Source organism: Cherax quadricarinatus, chromosome 86 (genome assembly GCF_038502225.1).
Source record: "Cherax quadricarinatus isolate ZL_2023a chromosome 86, ASM3850222v1, whole genome shotgun sequence".
NCBI classification, from domain to species: domain Eukaryota; kingdom Metazoa; phylum Arthropoda; class Malacostraca; order Decapoda; family Parastacidae; genus Cherax; species Cherax quadricarinatus.
The window spans coordinates 13,364,390-13,384,545 of record NC_091377.1 but is presented as its reverse complement, the minus strand read 5'-3'; the positions used below and the strand labels follow the sequence as shown (position 1 = coordinate 13,384,545).

Sequence of the window (20,156 nt, the reverse complement as noted above, 5' to 3'; positions counted from 1 at the left end):
ACTCAGGCGAGTACCTCCACCACTTTCCCAGGCGAGTACCTCCAACACTCTCCCAGGCGAGTACCTCCACCACTCTCCCAGGCGAGTACCTCCAACACTCCCCCAGGTGAGTACCTCCACCACTCTTACATCTTTCCCCACAGGTAATTCCTCTTGACTGCGGGTCTAGTCTACACTTGTTTCCTCAGATATCTCCATCTGTTGCGTACAGGGCCACTACTTAAGCCTGTTTAACCCTTTCTTGCAGCAAATAAACAGGATTGAATATCCTGTTCTAGATGAAATCATTCAAGGGTTCAGTAGTAAACAATCACAATGTTTCTTTCCGGTTTTTTATTAAGTTTCTTAATAAACCATAGAAGAGTTTTATATTAACTTTAAAAAGGTCACACCATAAAACAGTACTCATGAAATTTACACTTAAGTTCACTTAAAAGATAATACACAGTATTATCTTGATTATAGTACTGAACGGCTCTAGTATCATAACACCTTCTCTTCACATAATAACACTTTACTTAATCCAAATGAGACAGAAGACGTAACACTTCGATAATAATTCACTCTTATTCAACTTTCATAATATACTAAGTGAGATTAGGAATATTTTACACTTAAAGGAATTTTGAGGCGAGTCTGTCTCCCATGACTTTTTCACCGTCCTCTTTGAACCAATACTGCTTAAATTCACTCCTAGCAGAGCTAGGGACGATCACCAGCGTCTCCAAAACAGCAACACACACTTCGTCCGAGACGTTTCTGTCAGATACCATCCGAGGTACTGGAGGGTCACTAGGGAACCTCATGTGGGACCAGAAGTTTAAATCCAGGAATCAGGGAGCTTCCCTCACGAGAGGTGAGGAAGGTATGAACTGAACTCTGAGGCTTTACCAGCCCACTTTGTCTCGGTCGGAGCAGGGGTCGAGCAGCTCAAAACACCTACTGGTGCTTGGCCAGGTCACCAGCAGTTGACACTAATTAAATGACCTACCTAAATACAAAGCTAAGTAATACGACCAGATAATATTATAAAGTCGAGTAAATCCATTTTAGCTACTAATGGAATTACTCCTGAATATAATATTAAGTGAAATAGCAAAAATAACATGTAATAGTATACCAGTGTGATAATAAGAAGAAAATGAACAAAATGAACAAAAGGGTGTAACACCATCACAAACACTTATATCCATCATATCATGGTGTGCGCATCTGGTAATATGCTGGGTGGTATGTTGACCCTGAGACTATTTCCCTTGTGTGAAGTTTGTGGAACTTTGTCTCAACAAGTCTGTATCTTGTCTTCTTTCTTCTTCCTGATTTTCATATATTGCACTTGTTTGTATAGAGTTCAACAGTCACATGTCTGAGGATACTTGAGTTCAACAGTCACATGTCTGAGGATACTTGTGTTCAACAGTCACATGTCTGAGGATACTTGAGTTCAACAGTCACATGTCTGAGGATACTTGAGTTCAACAGTCACATGTCTGAGGATACTTGTGTTCAACAGTCACATGTCTGAGGATACTTGTGTTCAACAGTCACATGTCTGAGGATACTTGAGTTCAACAGTCACATGTCTGAGGATACTTGTGTTCAACAGTCACATATCTGAGGATACTTGTGTTCAACAGTCACATGTCTGAGGATACTTGTGTTCAACAGTCACATGTCTGAGGATACTTGAGTTCAACAGTCACATGTCTGAGGATACTTGTGTTCAACAGTCACATATCTGAGGATACTTGTGTTCAACAGTCACATGTCTGAGGATACTTGAGTTCAACAGTCACATGTCTGAGGATACTTGTGTTCAACAGTCACATGTCTGAGGATACTTGTGTTCAACAGTCACATGTCTGAGGATACTTGTGTTCAACAGTCACATGTCTGAGGATACTTGTGTTCAACAGTCACATGTCTGAGGATACTTGTGTTCAACAGTCACATGTCTGAGGATACTTGTGTTCAACAGTCACATGTCTGAGGATACTTGTGTTCAACAGTCACATATCTGAGGATACTTGTGTTCAACAGTCACATGTCTGAGGATACTTGTGTTCAACAGTCACATGTCTGAGGATACTTGTGTTCAACAGTCACATGTCTGAGGATACTTGTGTTCAACAGTCACATGTCTGAGGATACTTGTGTTCAACAGTCACATGTCTGAGGATACTTGTGTTCAACAGTCACATGTCTGAGGATACTTTTGTTCAACAGTCACATGTCTGAGGATACTTGTGTTCAACAGTCACATGTCTGAGGATACTTGAGTTCAACAGTCACATGTCTGAGGATACTTGTGTTCAACAGTCACATGTCTGAGGATACTTGTGTTCAACAGTCACATGTCTGAGGATACTTGTGTTCAACAGTCACATGTCTGAAGATACTTGTGTTCAACAGTCACATGTCTGAGGATACTTGTGTTCAACAGTCACATGTCTGAGGATACTTTTGTTCAAGTCACATGTCTGAGGATACTTGTGTTCAACAGTCACATGTCTGAGGATACTTGTGTTCAACAGTCACATGTCTGAGGATACTTGTGTTCAACAGTCACATGTCTGAAGATACTTGTGTTCAACAGTCACATGTCTGAGGATACTTGTGTTCAACAGTCACATGTCTGAGGATACTTTTGTTCAAGTCACATGTCTGAGGATACTTGTGTTCAACAGTCACATGTCTGAGGATACTTGTGTTCAACAGTCACATGTCTGAGGATACTTGAGTTCAACAGTCACATGTCTGAGGATACTTGTGTTCAACAGTCACATGTCTGAGGATACTTGTGTTCAACAGTCACATGTCTGAGGATACTTGTGTTCAACAGTCACATATCTGAGGATACTTGTGTTCAACAGCCACATGTCTGAGGATACTTGAGTTCAACAGTCACATGTCTGAGGATACTTGTGTTCAATAGTCACATGTCTGAGGATACTTGTGTTCAACAGTCACATATCTGAGGATACTTGTGTTCAACAGTCACATGTCTGAGGATACTTGAGTTCAACAGTCACATGTCTGAGGATACTTGTGTTCAACAGTCACATGTCTGAGGATACTTGTGTTCAACAGTCACATGTCTGAGGATACTTGTATTCAACAGTCACATGTCTGAGGATACTTGTGTTCAACAGTCACATGTCTGAGGATACTTGTATTCAACAGTCACATGTCTGAGGATACTTGTGTTCAACAATCACATGTCTGAGGATACTTGTGTTCAACAGTCACATGTTTGAACATACCTGAGTTCAAGAGTCACATGTCTGAACATACCTGAGTTCAACAGTCACATGTCTGAACATACCTGAGTTCAACAGTCACATGTCTGAACATACCTGAGTTCAAGAGTCACATGACTGAACAAACCTGGAGTCTGCCCTGGTTCTCTTGTTCTTCTCCAGTATTTATTCTCCTCATTAGTTTTAAATCTGGTAATAGAGATAATTAGAATTCTTTACACAAATAACCTGCACATTGTAGGCTCAGACTTATGACAACGTTTCGGTCCTACTTGGTCTATCAACTAGTAACACAGTGTGACTTGTTAACAGTAGAAGTCGGACCGAAACGTCATCATAACTTTCAGGTTATTTGTGTATTGTTCCTATTATGGTATTGTTCCTTTTTATGCAGTTATGATTCCATCTTGCAAGACATGTTTACATATACCAGAAACAACACCGTCCATAGCACTAATCCTTGAGGGACACCATTCGTCATAATCACCCTCATACCTCTGACCAGACCATCACTTTGTCTTCTGCTTAGATATCTTTCCGTCCATCAAGTGTCTTTCAGTGTATCCAGACCTGTTTATCAATGATATATATTTTGTTACGTTAAGTTCAGATTGACTTTTGCTGATTTGTGGAAAAAATTCACTCTGCTAATTCGGTAGAAAACGCCACTGCCGAATAGGCCAAACTCGCCAGTTCAGTTTAATCGGGAATGTCCAGGAATGTGCAATCCGTTCATTTCTCTGCTTCCTTCTTATTGGAACAAATGGTATAAAAATTTTTCCTGTTGACTCCCTGATAACTTAATGAAAGATCATTGTTTGCATCGCTTCCGGGCCATGCGGACCTGCTGCGCAGACGCTCCTGATTGAGTTGACTTTTGCGCAGTTTACCTGTTTGAGCTGCTACCCCTGGCGTTAGCTGGTGAAAACTTTATTTTCCAACATGGCGCTGCATAGCAGCAGGCGCATCAACACTGTCTGCGTTGAGTTGACCCGTGGGGCTGTCACGGGAGCCACGATGGATTTGTTACTACCGGCGATTATCCGTGATACCTACGGTATCGCAAATGAAGAGATATGTGGTGTAGCACTTAATGGGACGACACGGATCTTTGCTAAATTGACGTCAGCAAATGTCTACGAAGCGGTGGTTGATAAGTATCAAGAGACCATTATAGCCGTCAATTCAGCTGTATCAGTATGTCTTCATGATGTATCTCGACACTACACATGGGTAAAAATCAGGAATGTGCCTTTTGAGGCGACTGATTTTGTTATAAAAGATGAACTACATAATTATGGTACGGTTCATATGGCCTCTGCAGGTCGGTGGGCCGCTGGACCTTATGCTGGAATGTTGGAAGGAACATATTCAATCAAAATGACCTTACGCCATCCTATACCATCCTATGTTATGTTGCAAGCATTTCGAACTCAAGTATATGTAACATATGCGGGGCAACGTCGTACGTGTCGGCTGTGTGGGTCGTATGACCACATAGCGGCGCAGTGTGGTAAGCGTCGTGGGAATCTCCAACTATCGCAACAACAACAATTGGAAGAGGTCGAGGAAGGTGAGGGACGAGAACAGTCTTATGCTAACCTGTCTCGACAACGGTCATCTTGGAGTGATGAGGTAGAAAAAGCACAGGAGAATGCTTTGGAGGATGCAATACAGCGAGGAGAATCACCGTCATTGGACATAAATAAAGTATTTGAAGAGACTCTACCCACTATGGGGGAAGAGGATGTAGCGGCGTCTTTAGTAAAGGCACTGGATGTTTTGTTAGACGAGTCGATCGTCAACCGTGTGGAGGATCCAGGTGCAATTTTGGGATCGGTTGAGCATCATGGTGAGGCGACAGATGGAAGCATTGAGTCTAGTGTGTCGCATGGTATGATGGTGAATGTAGCAGAAGTGGAGGTGCATCACGATAGTACTAAAGAAATCCCAATGCAGGTGGAGGGTAGGACGCGAAAGCGAACTGCGATCCCCATCGGACTCAGACGACGTGCTTACTCCTGCCCAAAGGCCAGGGAAAAAGTCTTGGGCGGAGGTACAGAAGAAAGGGAACAGTGAATCCACGAAACAAGAGTTTATCAAGGTGGTTCCCAAAAAAGGGGGGAGGGATAGAGGTGTTGTAAAATGTATAAGTGAAAAGTCCATACCTAGAACGAAAGGAAAATCCCATTAATTGACTTTAAGGTTTTGACAATAAATATTAACGGTTCGAGATCTGAGCGGAAGCGAAAGTGGTTTAATGAATTTTTGGTGCGTCTAGATGTGGATGTGGTATTTCTCCAAGAACACAATTACAGAATTGGATATGAGTTAGAAATGGATGGTTACGATGTGTATATGGAATGTGCGACGAGGTTAAAAGGGGGCGTCGCCATTCTGGTAAAGGAAAATAGCCCGTTTGTAGTAAGGCATAGTGAAAGGGGGAGGGGAGAGTGATTAGGGTGGATGGTTTATGGGGTAGAGTACACATAAGTTTTGTATGTGTATATGGCCGGCCGAGGGAGATGTAAGACTTAAAACTCATTTTGTACAAGATGTATTAGTATATTATCGACGTAGTTTAGCAAATGTAGCAATAATAGGGGGCGACTGGAATTGTGTAATACGACGAAAGGATGTGAAGCCTCGAGGAGCGGGTTGTTGCTTGGGGTTCCTGGGAGATTTATTGACGAGTGTGGGTTTAATGGATGTGTGGGGGGGGGTTGGGGGGGTGGCATGGTGGAGCATACTTTCATTAGACGAGATTATGCGGCGAGATTGGATAGAATGTACGTGTCTTGTGCGGTTACAGTGCGGAGAGTGAGTGTGATAAATGTGGTTTTTTCGGATCATAGAGGAGTTGTAATGGATGTAGATATTGAGGGTGTGCCTAGGAGGGGTCCATCATTTTGGAAATTGAATGTAAAGTTATTGAAGAGAGAGGAAAGTCGTTTGTCTTTTGGGCATATGTGGGAAAGCCTAGTGGTTGAAGCTCCTGGAGATGTGGCTTTGGTTAATTGGTGGGAAACGATAGCCAAAAAGCGAATTAAGGAATATTATATTAGTCAAGGGGCAAGATATAATCAGTTACAGTATGGTTTCCAACGATATTTAGAGGGGCAGTTGCGCGACTGCTATGTACAAGCGAATGCTAATTATCCTGTTATAGAAATTGAAAGAATTAAGGAACAACTAAGAAATTTACAAAACGAAAGGTTTGATGGGGAAAGGCTTAAGGGTGGAATCGAAGAGGTTTTGTGGGGAGATCGGCCGTCGGCGTGTGTGTTGAGGAATCAACACAGACGTCGCAAGGCAATGGAGTTAATGGGGTTGAATGTTCAGGTAGGTATGCAGGGGTATAGAGTGAATCAGGTGTTGACGACGACGGAGGGTATGAGTGGGTATATTGATGCTTGGGTTAAATTGAAAACGCAAAGTGTTGGAATAAGTGAAATTGCATTGCAGTCAATCAGTAGGTTTGTGCGTTGTGAGCTGGAGGAGCATGATCGTTTGATGTTGGGAGGGCCGATAACGGAGTGTGAGACTTGGGAGGCTTTATCTGGGGCGCAATTAGGTAAGGCGCCAGGAATTGATGGGTTGCCCAGCGACTTTTATCTTCAAAATTGGAACGTCTTAAAGGGGTTTTTGGTACGTTTATTCAATATAATGAAGTGGGATGGGGTTTTAGGGGAACAACAAAGGTTGGCTGTGGTCGTCCTAGTTCCTAAAGGTGAGCCATTAACGGTTAAAGATTATCGTGCAATCTCGTTATTATGTGGTGACTATAAATTTTTTGGAAGGATCTTGGCTAACAGAATAAAAAAAGTCCTGGGCAAAGTGATTGACAAGGGACAATATGGGGTGCCGGGTAGGTCTATGTATGAAGGTCACGGTATGATTAGAAGTTTTATTGAAGAAAGAGTAAGATTGGGAGGGGGGGTATTGGCTATAGATTGGGAGGCGGCATATGATAGTGTGGAACGGGAGACGTTATGGAAGCTCATGAGATGGCAGGGGTTTGGGGCAGAAATTATATCATGGGCCAAATTAATGTATCAGGAGGCAACCTTGCGTGTGCAGGTGAATGGGAGGTTGGGAGATCGAATTCAGATGGGAAGGTTTGCGTCAAGGTTGTCCCCTTTCACAAATTTTTTTTGCTTGTTTTCAAGATCCCTTTTATAGAGGGATAAGGGTTTTACTGGAAGCAAAGGGGATGGGTAATGTAAGGGGTGGGGGAGCGGGCATTGTTGGATATGTCGACGATACGACGATTTTGGTGAGAGAAAACATGGATTTGCTTTGGGTAGAAAAGTTAGTGAAAGTTTTTGAAAAGGCTTCTGGCATGACGATTAATACGGGGAAAACAAAGTATATGAATCTTGGAAAAGGGTCACGTGAGGAAGGAATGGTTGCTGAAAGGTGGGAAAGGGTGGACCAAATAAAGATATGTGGGATCGTTTATGTAAGTGATATCAAGTTAGCACAACAAATAAATTCCGTGCGTATCGTTGATAGTGTTCTGAAGCGCCTCAGTGGTTTAAGAGCTGCTAATTTAAGTTTGCAACAAAGGGTGATTACAACGAATGTGCTATTATATAGTAAACTATGGCATGTTACAGTAATATTTTCGATACTTCGTTGTGAGTTAAAAAGGTTACAAAAAAGTGTTTTTAGATTCATTTGGGGAACAGGGAGCGAATGGTTAAGTAGAGCGGTTGTCACACTCCCGGTTGGCCGTGGAGGGCTGGGTCTTATAGATGTCGAAAAGAGGATAATAAGTATGTATTTAAAACATAGTTATAAGCGGGAGGGGGGGCGAAAGAAGACGGACTTCATAGGATACATCAGGATATGCGACGGTGGTGGGGGGGTAGGGAGTTCATGATAGGTGAGGCAATGTTACGGGTCTTCATAAACGTGAGGGATCCTTCATATATTAAATTGAGAAATCTAGATCGGGTAGATGGTAAGGCTGTGGTAGCGGCGGTAGAAGGAGTTTATCCGATGTATGATTGGCGTAATATTTGGGGGCGTTTAAACAAGTTGCGTTTCAAACCTAAAGTCAGAGAAGTTATATATAGATTTTTACATGGAATCTTGCCGTCAGGAATGGTTTTATTCTATAAGAGAATACGAGAGGATGGGGAATGCAAAGATTGTGGCGGATTGGCGACTATTTATCATACGGTGTATTTTTGCGATTGTATTTAACTCATAAGGGTATGGATGGGTAAGGTTTTAAGGTTAGTGGGGGGAGGGGGTTTGCAGGTCTTGAGAGTTTTAAGTTTAGATATAACTGGGGTGAATAAAAGGGTTGAGAATGCGGTTGGGTATATGATTACGGATTATATATATATATATGATGTGGGCTATGAGGGAGGCGGACGTGCGTTCAAGAATTAATGCGTTGGAATAAAGGGCGTATGGAGGGAGATGGGAGAGAGATTTTAGTGAGGGTTATCGAAATTTCACATTAAGGGATTTATGGGATTTGCAAAGTGGGTAAGGGGATACAACGGGCTATTTTCCTAGAATGGGGAGTGAGCATGGAGAGTTGTTTTTATGGATGTATAATTGAGTTTTGATATCTAGGAGCAATAGGGTTATTGCCCCGAGGGTTTCAGGTACTACACAGTTATCATTTAGAAGTGTTGCACTACGATTGCATATTATTATTTTTCATGTATAAATCATTTCAAGGACTTTATGATGAAATTTTTCAATGAGATTCAAATATGTTATAGGTGTCTTTAATGATTTTGATTCAATTGTAAATGGTAAAAAGATCTTTATTTTCAGTTTAATTACAGAGTTTTTTCTTATGTAAAGCACAACTTAAATGGTGTAAATTAGAAAATAGGTAGTTTTGATATTTTAAGGTTGTTTTTTCCTTTTAATGTATTTATCGATGGAGGCAATATGGTGAATATTGCTAAGATTTGTTAACGGAAAATTTTCTGTACTCTTGGAGTTAATACAGGTGATGCATTATTCTTGGTTGAATGGAGGTATTATTATAATTGAAGGTGGATGTGAATGTGTTAAATATGTCAGTATGTTTTATATTAATATTACTTTGTTTAGCACATGTAGGAGAACTGACAGTCAGAAATATTTACCTTAGTTTAGCACATGTAGGAGAACTGACAGTCAGAAATATTTACCTTTGTTTAGCACATGTAGGAGAACTGACAGTCAGAAATATTTACCTTTGTTTAGCACATGTAGGAGAACTGACAGTCAGAAATATTTAGAATGAGAAGAGTGCGATTTCCTTTTTATTGTTTTTTATTCGTTGTAAATATGTACATCAATGATTTAGAATAGTTAGTGGGTTTTTGGTAAATTTATGGTTTGTTACGATAATCATATTGTAGTAGGAATACGAGGCTTAGGTAGATGGTATAACTTATGATAATGGTGTAATGCTTCTTCATCGACACCATGCCTAACCCTTCTAGGGTAGGGTAGGTGCCTGAGCCCGAGCCTTTAGCTCATAAGACTGTCATTCCCATTTGCCCCCTTGGGGCGGGGATGGCAGACCAGAGAGGCCTAGCTTATGGCTAGGCCTGGGGACAGTTGGTCCCAAAGATGAGGAGGTACTTGTGCCTCCTCCCATGGGAGACTTAGGTCTCAGACACTCCCTAAAGAGGGAGCCAAGGCCGGGCCACCACTTGGAAAAGGCCCGGGCCGGGAGAATGCCGGCTAATCTTTAATAATAATAAATAATAATGCTTCTTGACATTACAAGACTATAATTATAACAAGGTGGTTAATGTTTTTATGGCAAGAAATTTATTGGAAAAAATTTGAACGTATTCTCATAAAGAGAGGGATGTATCAATAGACCTATGCTGATTACTGTAGTGGTTTGTATATGAGGTTTCTAAATTTATGTAGGTCCATTCTTATTCTATATTCCTTTCTTGTGTTCAGAGCAGAAGGAATTTAAAAAAAAAATAATGAAGGATAATTGTACTGTACATATATCAATTTCGAGTTAATTAAGAGATACAATGCTTAATTTGATGAAGAATTAGGTTGCATTTTTACTATTGTTAACTTATACACATGTATCTAGTTTAGGCATCAGATATAGTATTGGTTATAGTTGTTATAATGTTAACAATATAATGGTAATAGGTATTGTTCCAGTATCCGATGTCAGGATTTTCATTCAGTGTAATATATTTGTTTGAATTTCTTGTGCCTCATGTTTGTGTATGGTTTTAAATAAAATAAAAATAAAAAAAAAATTAATGAAAAAGTCAACTTTCTTAGTCTATGTCATCCAGGTGCTCCACACTTCTATATTTTCTGTTATATCAAAGTCAAAATTTATTTCAAAATGATACAATGTTTATACACCATAGGTGACACTTTTCATCGACACCATGCCTAACCCTTCTAGGGTAGGGTAGGTGCCTGAGCCCGAGCCTTTAGTTCATAAGACTGTCATTCCCATTTGCCCCCTTGGGGCGGGGATGGCAGACCAGAGAGGCCTAGCTTGTGGCTAGGCCTGGGGACAGTTGGTCCCAAAGATGAGGAGGTACTTGTGCCTCCTCCCATGGGAGACTTAGGTCTCAGACATTCCCTAAAGAGGGAGCCAAGGCCGGGCCACCACTTGGAAAAGGCCCGGGCCGGGAGAATACCGGCGAATCTTTAATAATAATAATAATAATAGGTGACACTTGATACAATGTTTATACACCATAGGTGACACTTGATACAATGTTTATACACCATAGGTGACACTTGATACAATGTTTATACACCATAGGTGACACTTGATACAATGTTTATACACCATAGGTGACACTTGATACAATGTTTATACACCATAGGTGACACTTGATACAATGTTTATACACCATAGGTGACACTTGATACAATGTTTATACACCATAGGTGACACATGATACAATGTTTATACACCATAGGTGACACATGATACAATGTTTATACACCATAGGTGACACTTGATACAATGTTTATACACCATAGGTGACACTTGATACAATGTTTATACACCATAGGTGACACTTGATACAATGTTTATACACCATAGGTGACACTTGATACAATGTTTATACACCATAGGGGACACTTGATACAATGTTTATACACCATAGGTGACACTTGATACAATGTTTATACACCATAGGGGACACTTGATACAATGTTTATACACCATAGGTGACACTTGATACAATGTTTATACACCATAGGTGACACTTGATACAATGTTTATACACCATAGGTGACACTTGATACAATGTTTATACACCATAGGTGACACTTGATACAATGTTTATACACCATAGGTGACACTTGATACAATGTTTATACACCATAGGTGACACTTGATACAATGTTTATACACCATAGGTGACAATTGATACAATGTTTATACACCATAGGTGAATACATGCAGAAGTCTATGTTTATGCAGATAATTTCGGGCAAAGTTAAGCCCAACTAACCCTAAAAGGGCAATAAACATTACATATATGTATTTAAAGTTATTAAATGTATAGTTCAGTGGTGCCTCTCTGTTACCTTGTTTAATTCTGTGGATAAATTTTGGTATGACTTTGTTAATGGTACACATTATCCTGAGGTTAATAAGACACAGTGTAACACTCCGGTGTCTTTACTTTTAAAACCTTTCGTAACACTCCGGTGTCTTTACTTTTAAAACCTTTCGTAACACTCCGGTGTCTTTACTTTTAAAACCTTTCGTAACACTCCGGTGTCTTTACTTTTAAAACCTTTCGTAACACTCCGGTGTCTTTACTTTTAAAACCTTTCGTAACACTCCGGTGTCTTTACTTTTAAAACCTTTGGTAACACTCCGGTGTCTTTACTTTTAAAACCTTTCGTAACACTCCGGTGTCTTTACTTTTAAAACCTTTCGTAACACTCCGGTGTCTTTACTTTCAAAACCTTTCGTAACACTCCGGTGTCTTTACTTTTAAAACCTTTCGTAACACTCCGGTGTCTTTACTTTCAAAACCTTTCGTAACACTCCGGTGTCTTTACTTTCAAAACCTTTCGTAACACTCCGGTGTCTTTACTTTCAAAACCTTTCGTAACACTCCGGTGTCTTTACTTTCAAAACCTTTCGTAACACTCCGGTGTCTTTACTTTCAAAACCTATCGTAACACTCCGGTGTCTTTACTTTCAAAACCTTTCGTAACACTCCGGTGTCTTTACTTTCAAAACCTTTCGTAACACTCCGGTGTCTTTACTTTTAAAACCTTTCGTAACACTCCGGTGTCTTTACTTTCAAAACCTTTCGTAACACTCCGGTGTCTTTACTTTCAAAACCTTTCGTAACACTCTGGTGTCTTTACTTTCAAAACCTATCGTAACACTCCGGTGTCTTTACTTTCAAAACCTTTCACCTACACAGTAATTTTCCTCAGTGAAATACACAGGTAAAGAAAATTACAGACATCAGCCCATCAACTTTTGAATAAGTAGTTTTAAGGTGATCAGTCCCTCAGCCTGGAGATGTGTCCAGCTCCATGGTGTGGTTCATTGATGGAGACCATGAAGCTGGGTGTCCAGCTCCATGGTGTGGTTCATTGATGGAGACCATAAAGCTGGGTGTCCAGCTCCATGGTGTGGTTCATTGATGGAGACCATGAAGCTGGGTGTCCAGCTCCATGGTGTGGTTCATTGATGGAGACTATGAAGCTGGGTGTCCAGCTCCATGGTGTGGTTCATTGATGGAGACCATAAAGCTGGGTGTCAAGCTCCATGGTGTGGTTCATTGATGGAGACCATGAAGCTGGGTGTCAAGCTCCATGGTGTGGTTCATTGATGAAGACCATAAAGCTGGGTGTCAAGCTCCATGGTGTGGTTCATTGATGGAGACCATAAAGCTGGGTGTCAAGCTCCATGGTGTGGTTCATTGATGAAGACCATAAAGCTGGGTGTCAAGCTCCATGGTGTGGTTCATTGATGGAGACCATGAAGCTGGGTGTCAAGCTCCATGGTGTGGTTCATTGATGAAGACCATAAAGCTGGGTGTCAAGCTCCATGGTGTGGTTCATTGATGGAGACCATAAAGCTGGGTGTCAAACTCCATGGTGTGGTTCATTGATGGAGACCATGAAGCTGGGTGTCCAGCTCCATGGTGTGGTTCATTGATGGAGACCATAAAGCTGGGTGTCAAGCTCCATGGTGTGGTTCATTGATGGAGACCATGAAGCTGGGTGTCAAGCTCCATGGTGTGGTTCATTGATGAAGACCATAAAGCTGGGTGTCAAGCTCCATGGTGTGGTTCATTGATGGAGACCATGAAGCTGGGTGTCAAGCTCCATGGTGTGGTTCATTGATGGAGACCATAAAGCTGGGTGTCCAGCTCCATGGTGTGGTTCATTGATGGAGACCATAAAGCTGGGTGTCCAGCTCCATGGTGTGGTTCATTGTTGGAGACCATAAAGCTGGGTGTCAAGCTCCATGGTGTGGTTCATTGATGGAGACCATAAAGCTGGGTGTCCAGCTCCATGGTGTGGTTCATTGATGGAGACCATAAAGCTGGGTGTCCAGCTCCATGGTGTGGTTCATTGATGGAGACCATGAAGCTGGGTGTCAAGCTCCATGGTGTTTACCTGGAGTTTACCTGGAGAGTGTTTCGGGGGTCAACGCCCCCGCGGCCCGGTCTGTGACCAGGCCTCCTGGTGGATCAGCGCCTGATCAACCAGGCTGTTGCTGCTGGCTGCACGCAAACCAACGTACGAGCCACAGCCCGGCTGATCAGGAACTGCCTTTAGGTGCTTGTCCAGTGCCAGCTTGAAGACTGCCAGGGGTCTGTTGGTAATCCCCCTTATGTGTGCTGGGAGGCAGTTGAACAGTCTCGGTCCCCTGACACTTATTGTATGGTCTCTTAACGTGCTAGTGACACCCCTGCTTTTCATTGGGGGGATGGTGCATCGTCTGCCAAGTCTTTTGCTTTCGTAGTGAGTGATTTTCGTGTGCAAGTTCGGTACTAGTCCCTCTAGGATTTTCCAGGTGTATATAATCATGTATCTCTCCCTCCTGCGTTCCAGGGAATACAGGTTTAGAAACCTCAAGCGCTCCCAGTAATTGAGGTGTTTTATCTCCGTTATGCGCGCCGTGAAGGTTCTCTGTACATTTTCTAGGTCGGCAATTTCACCTGCCTTGAAAGGTGCTGTTAGAGTGCAGCAATATTCCAGCCTAGATAGAACAAGTGACCTGAAGAGTGTCATCATGGGCTTGGCCTCCCTAGTTTTGAAGGTTCTCATTATCCATCCTGTCATTTTTCTAGCAGATGCGATTGATACAATGTTATGGTCCTTGAAGGTGAGATCCTCCGACATAATCACTCCCAGGTCTTTGACGTTGGTGTTTCGCTCTATTTTGTGGCCAGAATTTGTTTTGTACTCTGATGAAGATTTAATTTCCTCATGTTTACCATATCTGAGTAATTGAAATTTCTCATCGTTGAACTTCATATTGTTTTCTGCAGCCCACTGAAAGATTTGGTTGATGTCCGCCTGGAGCCTTGCAGTGTCTGCAATGGAAGACACTGTCATGCAGATTCGGGTGTCATCTGCAAAGGAAGACACGGTGCTGTGGCTGACATCCTTGTCTATGTCGGATATGAGGATGAGGAACAAGATGGGAGCTAGTACTGTGCCTTGTGGAACAGAGCTTTTCACCGTAGCTGCCTCGGACTTTACTCTGTTGACGACTACTCTCTGTGTTCTGTTAGTGAGGAAATTATAGATCCATCGACCAACTTTTCCTGTTATTCCTTTAGCGCGCATTTTGTGCGCTATTACGCCATGGTCACACTTGTCGAAGGCTTTTGCAAAGTCTGTATATATTACATCTGCATTCTTTTTGTCTTCTAGTGCATTTAGGACCTTGTCGTAGTGATCCAGTAGTTGAGACAGACAGGAGCGACCTGTTCTAAACCCATGTTGCCCTGGGTTGTGTAACTGATGGGTTTCTAGATGGGTGGTGATCTTGCTTCTTAGGACCCTTTCAAAGATTTTTATGATATGGGATGTTAGTGCTATTGGTCTGTAGTTCTTTGCTGTTGCTTTACTGCCCCCTTTGTGGAGTGGGGCTATGTCTGTTGTTTTTAGTAACTGAGGGACGACCCCCGTGTCCATGCTCCCTCTCCATAGGATGGAAAAGGCTCGTGATAGGGGCTTCTTGCAGTTCTTGATGAACACAGAGTTCCATGAGTCTGGCCCTGGGGCAGAGTGCATGGGCATGTCATTTATCGCCTGTTCGAAGTCATTTGGCGTCAGGATAACATCGGATAGGCTTGTGTTAATCAAATTTTGTGGCTCTCTCATAAAAAATTCATTTTGATCTTCGACTCTCAGTCTGGTTAGCGGCTTGCTAAAAACTGAGTCATATTGGGACTTGAGTAGCTCACTCATTTCCTTGCTGTCATCTGTGTAGGACCCATCTTGTTTAAGTAGGGGCCCAATACTGGACGTTGTTCTCGATTTTGATTTGGCATAGGAGAAGAAATACTTTGGGTTTCTTTCGATTTCATTTATGGCTTTTAGTTCTTCCCGCGATTCCTGACTCCTAAAGGATTCTTTTAGCTTAAGTTCGATGCTTGCTATTTCTCTGACCAGTGTCTCCCTGCGCATTTCTGATATATTGACCTCTTTTAGCCGCTCTGTTATTCTTTTCCGTCGCCTGTAAAGGGAGCGCCTGTCTCTTTCTATTTTACATCTACTCCTCCTTTTTCTTAGAGGAATAAGCCTTGTGCATACATCGAGTGCCACCGAGTTAATCTGTTCTAGGCATAAGTTTGGGTCTGTGTTGCTTAGTATATCTTCCCAGCTTATATCGGTTAGGACTTGGTTTACTTGGTCCCACTTTATGTTTTTGTTATTGAAGTTGAATTTGGTGAATGCTCCCTCGTGACTAGTCTCATTTTGTCGGTCTGAGGCTCCACGCATACATGTCTGAACCTCAATTATGTTGTGATCTGAGTATATTGTTTTTGATATGGTGACATTTCTTATCAGATCATCATTGTTAGTGAAGATGAGGTCTAGTGTATTCTCCAGTCTAGTAGGCTCTATTATTTGCTGGTTTAAATTGAATTTTGTGCAGAGATTTAAAAGCTCGTGTGAGTGTGAGTTTTCATCAGAGCTGCCTCCTGGTGTTATTACTGCAACAATATTATTTGCTATATTCCTCCATTTTAGGTGCCTTAAGTTGAAATCCCCCAGGAGCAAGATGTTGGGTGCAGGAGCTGGAAGATTTTCCAGACAGTGGTCAATTTTTAACAGCTGTTCCTGGAATTGCTGGGATGTTGCATCCGGAGGCTTGTAGACTACCACAATGACTAGGTTTTGGTTCTCGACCTTTACTGCTAAAACTTCCACTACGTCATTTGAGGCATTAAGCAGTTCTGTGCAAACAAGTGACTCTGCAATGTACAGGCCAACCCCCCCCTTTTGCCTGTTCACTCTGTCACATCTGTATAGGTTGTAACCTGGGATCCATATTTCGTTGTCCAAGTGATCCTTTATGTGGGTCTCAGTGAAAGCCGCGAACATTGCCTTTGCCTCTGCAAGCAGTCCACGGATGAAAGGTATTTTGTTGTTTATTGCTGGCTTTAGACCCTGTATATTTGCAAAGAAGAATGTTATCGGACTGGTGGTATTGTTGGTACTGGGGGGGGATTTTTTTTCCGGCATTAGTATCTGTATCTGTTGGTTTGGAGTGGAGGCCATCGACTGTGGTTCCACTCCAGGAATGACTGGATTTGGTGTACGATTTCTGCCATTTCCTGCCAGTTTTTTTTCCTTCCTGGCACTAAAAAACCTCTCCCTCTTGAGTGGCTGTGGCTACCCAGGTTTTCCCATGGCCTGGATGTTTTGTATCTTTTTGTCCCCTTTAGATGGTATGCCTGGCAATTTAAGTTATAGCACAGTCTTTCCTGTACTGAAGAGGTACACATTTCAGGGTGAAAAAGCTTACAGGAAGGGGGTTTGCATTTTCCTGTTGTCATATGGGCATGACATTTTCTAGGGTGGTCATAGTTGCATGTCCCATCTGTTTTTCCAGATTTCCCATGCCAGCAGATACCAAGTGCATAGTATGTGCACAGGCTTGGTTTCCGTTTGCCTTGGGTTTCTGTGACTGTATTCCCTGTTGGTGCATGTTTCCCTGTCTTATTCCTATCCTCCTTAGCACCAACAATGGAGCTCCCACCAGTTGTTTTTGGTAATTTATCCTCACTATTGCTATTGGAGTCCTCTTGTTTGCTATTTCCTGCGGTATTTCTGGTTTGCAATATTGGTTTTATCTTATCTTTGACTACACTTGTTTCCCTACTATGGCTCCTGTCCTCTATGAGGTCATTTATATGTATTCCTTCCTGCGTATAATTCCCGACTACCTGGACAAAATCTCCAGCTTCACCATTACTGTCTACCAGGACAGTATCTCCAGCTTCACCATTTCTGTCTCCCAGGACAGCACCTCCAGCTTCACCATTACTGTCTCCCAGGACAGTATCTCCAGCTTCACCATTACTGTCTCCCAGGACAGCACCTCCAGCTTCACCATTACTGTCTCCCAGGACAGCACTATCAGCCCTACATTTACTGACTACCAGGACATCACCTCCAGCCTTACAGTTTGTGACTACATGGCCAGTATCAAGGGCAGTACCATTCAGCCCGGACTTTTTATGTTCCCATCTGTTGTAGAAAGCTTCCAGGTTTTCTATGAAAGCAGCTTTGATGTTATCCTCTTTTAATACCCTTGTGATTTTAGTCCACAGATTTTCCTCATTTGGGCATACCCAAAAACACTTCTCTGTTTTAATACTGCTTGTAGCTAGTTCTGGGATATCTGCACAAGGAGCTGGGTGTCCAGCTCCATGGTGTGGTTCATTGTTGGAGACCATAAAGCTGGGTGTCAAGCTCCATGGTGTGGTTCATTGATGGAGACCATAAAGCTGGGTGTCCAGCTCCATGGTGTGGTTCATTGATGGAGACCATGAAGCTGGGTGTCAAGCTCCATGGTGTGGTTCATTGATGGAGACCATGAAGCTGGGTGTCCAGCTCCATGGTGTGGTTCATTGATGGAGACCATGAAGCTGGGTGTCAAGCTCCATGGTGTTGTTCATTGATGGAGACCATAAAGCTGGGTGTCCAGCTCCATGGTGTGGTTCATTGATGGAGACCATAAAGCTGGGTGTCCAGCTCCATGGTGTGGTTCATTGATGGAGACCATGAAGCTGGGTGTCAAGCTCCATGGTGTGGTTCATTGATGGAGACCATAAAGCTGGGTGTCCAGCTCCATGGTGTGATTCATTGATGGAGACCATAAAGCTGGGTGTCCAGCTCCATGGTGTGGTTCATTGATGGAGACCATAAAGCTGGGTGTCCAGCTCCATGGTGTGGTTCATTGATGGAGACCATAAAGCTGGGTGTCCAGCTCCATGGTGTGGTTCATTGATGGAGACCATAAAGCTGGGTGTCAAGCTCCATGGTGTGGTTCATTGATGGAGACCATAAAGCTGGGTGTCAAGCTCCATGGTGTGGTTCATTGATGGAGACCATAAAGCTGAGTGTGAAGTGGACTGTCTTACATTTTATTAAGTGTTCATCACACAAGCACTTGCTGTATTTCCTCTAATCAGCCAAGAAGGCAGACATGGCTGCGTAGACGTAAGTGCCTAAACTAATGCTGTAAATGGCTGACAGTTATAAAAGTCAGTCAGAGTGAGTAGTTGACTCCGAAGCAATTGACGGAATATCTACACCTCTAGTCTGGAGTCAGTCTCTCACCTGCTGTGACTGATGACACATACTGGTCTCTTTTGTTCATGGCAGTGAGCGAACTCACTTTACTCTCTCACTTATTATAATAATAGTATTGTAGCTGCCTATATTACTGAGCTATAACACAAAGAAAATATTAATGGTGGTTATATAATGTTACTCGGAATCTACGGTGGTGTTAGTGTGACCTTTGTCAGTGTGATCGTTCCTCTCCTGGTGAATTATCTTCAGGCTAGACATTACAAACCTTCTATTTGTACCTGTGTTGCAGTACTGAGTCTTCCTGAATATTCCACTTCCAGTTAACTATTCTTCTCTCAGTGTCACTTAACTATTCCTCTCTCAGTGTCAGTTAACTATTCTTCTCTCAGTGTCACTTAACTATTCTTCTCTCAGTGTCACTTAACTATTCTTCTCTCAGTGTCACTTAACTATTCTTCTCTCTGTGTCACTTAACTATTCTTCTCTCAGTGTCACTTAACTATTCTTCTCTCAGTGTCAGTTAACTATTCTTCTCTGTGTCAACTTAGGATAATTAGGAAAGTGGTTAACTGGGATAGAGGGAGGTGGGGGAGCATTAGGGAAAGAGGGAGGGGAAGGGGAAGGAGCTTTAGGGCAAGAGGGAGGGGAAGGGGAAGGAGCTTTAGGGCAAGAGGGAGGAGAAGGGGAAGGAGCTTTAGGGCAAGAGGGAGGGGAAGAGGAAGGAGCTTTAGGGCAAGAGGGAGGGGGAGGGAGCATTGGGATGAGAGTATGTGTAGATAATGTTGGGTATCAATACTACTACTACTACTACTACTACTACTACTGCTGCTGGTACTACTACTACTACTACTGCTGCTACTACTACTACTACTACTACTACTACTACTACTGCCCACCGCCGCCGCCACCACCACCACCACCACCACCGCCGCCGCCGCCACCACCACCACCGCCACCACCGCCGCCACCACCACCACCACCACCGCCACCACCGCCGCCACCACCACCACCACCACCACCACCACCACCACCGCCACCACCACCACCACCACCGCCACCACCACCACCACCGCCACCACCACGACCACCACCACCGCTACCACCGCC

At 42.7% G+C, this 20,156-nt stretch overlaps 1 protein-coding gene across 4 annotated transcripts in view; it reads left to right on the top strand.

The window, feature by feature from the left end:
* The window catches only part of LOC128702955 (phosrestin-2-like), a 61,327-nt gene that overhangs the window by 966 nt on the left and 40,205 nt on the right, over positions 1-20,156 (top strand). The gene's annotated exons all lie outside the window — the stretch shown is intronic.